Source organism: Dipteris shenzhenensis, chromosome 8 (assembly GCF_047967505.1).
Source record: "Dipteris shenzhenensis isolate YYH24624 ecotype China chromosome 8, Dip_SZ_1.0, whole genome shotgun sequence".
NCBI classification, from domain to species: Eukaryota; Viridiplantae; Streptophyta; class Polypodiopsida; order Gleicheniales; family Dipteridaceae; genus Dipteris; species Dipteris shenzhenensis.
The window spans coordinates 41,742,231-41,748,449 of NC_141603.1; positions in this window are offsets into that span (position 1 = coordinate 41,742,231).

Below are 6,219 nucleotides of genomic sequence, written 5' to 3' on the forward strand. Positions count from 1 at the left end.
TCTCAGGATTTGTGGAGTGGGGTGTCACTATTTGCCCATTCATCCAATCCGAGAGGTCTCTCCATAGAGTAGGATTACCCCGTAATCATGTCACAATGGGCATCTTGATCTCAGTGGACAGGAATGAGGCTAATCATGTGATGTCTCAAGGACTAGTGATAGGTTCCCTGCCTATTGATTTGGACTCTTCTGAGCCATATAGAGACATGTTGTCAGATCCTCCTTTAGTTGTTGCAAGGTAGGGTCTTCTTCAAACATGTGCTGCATTAGGGTGGATCCCTCTGTTCAAGGGCATGACACACCTTCTTAATCTACCCTTTTAGGTATTTGCAAAGCTTTTGAGACTGGAGTGTTTATCTCATGTCTATTACATCATCAATCTTGCTTGACTTAAGCCTTTGCTCACATTCCTCTTGGCACTTGCATACCAATTTATGCATCTTGGTGAGACCTTGTTTCCCCACCGATGGATTGGTATATTCACCATGACCCTTAGGTGTTGTGGCTTGGCCATGGGTTGAATCCGTTATCGTTGCCATGCGGGTGCTTGTTGATGCTTCCGTTTGAAAAGGTACCACTAGAGGAGGAGGATGTTGCTAGGGAGGCTGTGTCTTCATCCGACCCATCTTGGATGATTACCTTATTATCTCCCTTCCCAATCTTTGTTGCACCCTTGGTGCTTACTCGTGCTGATTCACTTTCTTCTCTAGGATGTGATGCGCTAGCTTTATCCCTTTTAGCTTGTTTTTGCAAAGCTCTTTATTAAGGAATTTAGCTTGCAACCTCGTGATTACATTCAGGGATACAGATGACACTTGGCCTCTCTCAACACTTAACTAGTTAAGGCTTGTGGACTTAGATGGCCTTCTCATCAAGCAATCCTTAAAAAGATGGTCCACACCACACCCAGTGCACAATGACGGTGGTGAATTAGATGTTGGTGCACATGTGATTGGCTGATTAGAGACTTGTAAGACAAGCTAATATACACATTTACCTGTGCAAATAATTCAAACCAAACACGTTGCAAACTTACTTTTCTTTCTCGGTTGTGCCACCACTGGGAGCAATCCATGAAGTACTCCTTGCATGAGCAATCAGTCCCTAACACACCTACTACAAAGCAAGACGATAATGAAAACCAGTTGCTAAAAGTGAGGTGTCGACATTAAATGCCAGGTCACTATGCTTATTCAGTTTTAAATCTAAAGGACCCATGTGAAGACAGACAAAAATTATTGCCATAAGGGTGGCAGTACCTCAACATGAACATTCCTCTACCACCATCCCATGCACAAGGGAAGCCATCAGGCTATGCAAATGGAACTTTATGCAGCTAGGTTGGATGTATAACATAGATCTCTGCCTCCTCCTCCTCCTCATGTACATATATTCATCTTCATTACTGTGAGGAGAGAGGGTGAAGTGCAGAAAAGAGGATATTAAGTTGCTTAATAGTGATTATGTAGTAAATATGGTCAATTCAGACCTTTAAATTTCATAATTTTCATCATACAATTCCCAATATTTTTTTTTTTGGCCTACCTTGGATACGTAGGGTACAGTTGTGGGGGTTAAAGGTCATTGTGCCTTTACCCCGGTTATGTACAATACTCAAACACATATATAAATGAATGAAAAAGAAGATTAGGGTGTTTTGCACCCACCGAAACTTGTGTGGCTCTCTATTTCTCTCTCTCCCTCTTCCGTTCTTGCTTCTGTTGAGAGCACTCTCAACTGCTATCAGAGCCCGGGTGATCTAGGTGAGCATGCGTGAATGCCTGGAAGCTCAGCAGCTCTGTGGGAGGAAGGAGAAGCTCTGTGGGAAGCTTTGTGGTGATTTTACTTACATCCGAGTGTGCAAAGAACTTGGAGGAACCTTTGGAAAAGTCACTTTGGTTTTGCGAAGTGGTTTTGAGAGCCTGTTAAGTGTTTTCAAAGAAAAAGTCGTTTTTTGAGCTTTTCCTTGTTCCGTTCGATGACAGAGACTTCGTATTGACTTGTAGAGGCAACTATTGCTTGCTTTTGGTGTCCACTTCACTTTAGGAGCTTGGAAATACCTTCATTCTTGAATCTGGGATCATTTCATTGGATTTCTGACTCAATGTGTCAGTTCCTACGTTTTTTTGCCCGGGTGTTAGAACTCAAGTTTGGAGCAATCGTTTGCAGATCTGTCACTTCCGGTGGACTCAAGAGGTCCTAAAACTTCTATGTTGCTCATCATTCGCACTCCGATGGAGGTTACAAATAGCTCTGTTTCCAAAAACGTTTTTTCAGTCCATGTGTTGGACCCAGTGATTGAGACCACGGTTTTCAAAACCGTCTATCCCATTGCGTTCAAGACGCCCAAAAACCCCTACCTGTCAGTTCTTACGCGATTCGGTGAAGGATTTTCAGAGTTATAGATCTCTATGTATTCGATTTCGTCTCTCTGTTATGCATTTTTCATTCTAAGGTTTTGAAACCTTAGATTTATGCCACATGGCAATGGATAAGTGTTGACTCCCATTTCTCACTCATCGGTTGGGATTTTGGAGTTCCGGCAGAAGAGAGATATTTGCGGATTTTCTTGCTGAGTCGGATTATGCAATGGCGCCCATGTTTTGAGGCATCTCAGGTTCTATTTTTAGTAGCGGTCATTACCGTGGGACCATGATTTCTTGAGCATACCTTATGCAGATCACTCTGGTTGCAATTTGAGCAGTGTGCGCTCATTTGTGGTGTGCATTGGGTTGCAGTGGATGATTTATAGGCCATTTGGATGCAATGCGGTCCTTATTGGATGCGCTGATAGGCCCAAATTGCCTTGTGGGATGCTATTTTTATGGACGCTTTGCACATGGATGCTATTTTATGCTGAGGGACAACTTTGACACATTGCAAGTGATGCACTGATAGTGCTATGCTCTCTTGGATGAGATATTATTAATGCATATGCTAGTGGACGGCGTTTATGCTTGAGTCATTTGGCACTTATTGGCATTTTGGATTGCCATTGTAGTTGGCATTTTCTTTTGGGCTAGATTTGCTCATATGGATGCATACTATATGCACATGAGTCAGATGCTTTGAGACATGAGTTTTGGTGATATTTCATTCTATTGTGGCATACACATTTGGGTGCACCTGGTATTTGGTGTGATTCTCTCTTGTAGGCACTAGCATTTGGGATTTTTTCTTTATTTGCATCATGGCATCCTCTTCCATGTCTGAAAAGGAGTTTTTTAGCATTAAAAAGTTTGATGGGACAAACTTTTCTTTGTGGAAAGAACAAATAAGGGATGTGCTTATTCAAAAGAAGCAGATTAAACCCTTGGCAGGGATTGAAGCTAAGCCTGCAAATATGTCTGAGGATGATTGGAATGAGTTGGATGCATTAGCAAAATCTACTATTAGACTTCATCTTGCAGAGTCAGTTTATTTCACAGTAGTAAATGAGCAGACTACGGAAGATTTGTGGAAGAAATTGTGTGCCACTTATGAAAAGGAAACTGCTTCTAATAAAGTTTATCTCATGAAGAGGTTGTTTGAGCTGCAGATGAAGGAAGGGGTCTCCATTGCTTCTCACTTGAATGAATTCAATATTATTTTCAGCCAGCTTCAGGCTTAGAAGATGAATTTTGATGCGGAGACTAAGGCAATATTTCTCTTATGTTCATTGCCATCCTCATGGGATACCTTCCGTACAACTGTCAGTAACTCTGCACCTAGTGGAGTACTGAAATTTGATGATGTTGTGGGTAGCTTGTTGGCCGAGGAGATTAGACGGAAGTCTATGCACGGCAACAAGTAGGATGCAGCCTTAAATGTGCAAAGGGGCAAATCACAGTTCAGGGGGAGGTCCCAAGAAAGAGGGAAGTCTCGTAGCAAATCCAGGGCACGGAACAGGCAAGAAGGGCCATATGAAAAAGGACTGCTACAAGCTGAAAAGAGAGCAAAAGGATAAGAAAAAGAATGCAAATTGGGGTGCAAATCAAAAGGAAGAGAGTCCAAGGAAGGACAAAAGAAAAGTGAAGATCGAGGAGATCAATGCAGTCACACATGATAGTGACAATGACATTCTTTTCATGTCTAGTTTATCTGTAGAGTTGCTTACCACTTCAGATGATGCATATTCCCAAGATTGGATTTTGGATTCTAGTGCTTCATTCCATGTTACTCCCCATAGGGAATGGTTCTCCACTTATGACAGTGGAAAGACAGGTTGTGTGCATCTTGGAAATGACTATGCGTGTGACATAGTAGGAGTAGGTGACATAAAGTTTTCTTTTGCAAATGGATCTGCATTTATTTTGAAACATGTGAGACATGTGCCTAAGTTGACCAAGAGTCTTATTTCAGTGGGTCAGCTAGATGATGCTGGTTTTCACACCACTTTTGGCTTTCAGAGTTGGAAATTTCAAAAGGGCTCTATGCTTTTGGCCAGAGGTGCCAAGTGTGGGACTTTGTATCCCTTACATGTATCAGGGGTATTTGATCATGTTGTTGCAATAACCGAGCAGCCAAGCACTTCTTTGTGGCATTGCAGGTTGGGGCACATGAGCCAGAATGGAATGAAACTCTTATGCTGTTTGGGTTATGTACCGCATTTGAGTTTCTCTTATTTTGAATTTTGTGAGCATTGTCTCTATGGGAAGCAGACTAAATCAGCCCATAAAAGAAGGGGAAAGAAAGAGTTTGAGAAGCTTGATTTGGTGCGTTCAGACGTATGTGGTCCCATGCCTACACAGTCATTAGGCGGGGCTGAATACTATGTGACATTCATTGATGATGCAACTAGGAAAGTGTGGGCTTATGCTATAGCTCGGAAGAGTGATGTGTTCCAAGTATTTCAGAAATGGCTGGCCTTGGTTGAGAATCAGTCAGATAGAATGCTTAAATGCCTATGGACTGACAATGGTGGAGAGTATCTCTCTCATGACTTTCAGCATTTTTGTGATACACATGGGATTAAGAGGGAGCTCACATCCCCTCATACTCCACAACAAAATCCAGTTGCAAAAAAGATAAATTGTACCATTCAAGAAAGGTGCAATGCATGCTTTCCAATGCAAGTCTTTCTGGTGGTTTTTGGGCTAAGCCAATGAAGACTGCAGTGCATGTGATCAAAAGATCACCTAGTAAGAGTTTCTATGGTGGTATTCCTGAAGAGGCATGGAGTTGCAAGAAGCCCTCTTACTCTCATTTGCATATATTTGGGTGTGAGGCATATGCACATGTGCCGAAAGAGCTTCGAAAGGAGCTAGATCCTAAGTCTAGGAAATGCATCTTTTTGGGTTATGGTGAAAGTGGAGAGATGGGCTATCATCTCTGCGATCCAGTAGCAAAGAAGATCATATGCAGCCATGATGTAGTCTTCAATGAGAAGAAGATGCATAAGGCACCCATGAGGGATGTTGAAATGAGGAGAATCACTTTCCAGGATGTGAATCCACCTGCATATGTTGATAGACAGCAAGCTGTCCATGCACCAAATGTGCAAGAAATGGTACCACCAAGTACTCCCACAGGTATACAATCAAGGGTAGATGATGGATCATCTATTGGTGGAAATGATGAGCCAAATGTGGCTGATATGCAGGTGGGACAGCAAGCTGAAATGCCCTTGAGAAAATCATCTAGAGTGTCTAGACCGCCTGATAGGTTTGTTCCAGGGGTAGACTATGTGATGCTTACTGATTGCGGGGAGCCTTCTTGCTACAGAGAGGCTATGATGCGTGAGGATCAACGCAAGTGGGAGTTTGCTATGCAATTAGAGATGAGTTCACTTATGAAGAATAAGACTTGGGACTTGGTTTCTTTGCCACATGGAAAGAAAGCATTGCCATCTAAATGGGTCTATAAAATGAAGGTCACAGGTGATGATGTGCCTAGGTACAACGCCCGTTTGGTCGCTAAAGGGTTCAAGCAAGAGAAAGGTGTGGACTTTGATGAGATATTCTCTCCGGTTGTGAAGATGACCACACTTAGATGCATGCTTGGACTAGTGGCATCAAAGGATATGGAGCTTATGTAGATGGATGTCAAGACAGCTTTCTTGCATGGGGATTTCCATGAGGAAATTTACATGGTGCAGCCGGAAGGCTTTGAAGAAAAGGGCAAAGAGCATTTAGTTTGCAAGCTGAAGAAGGGTCTCTATGGTCTTAAGCAGGCGCCTAGAGAATGGTATTAGAAGTTTGATGCTTTCATTCGGTCCCAGGGTTTTAGAAGGAGTGAAAT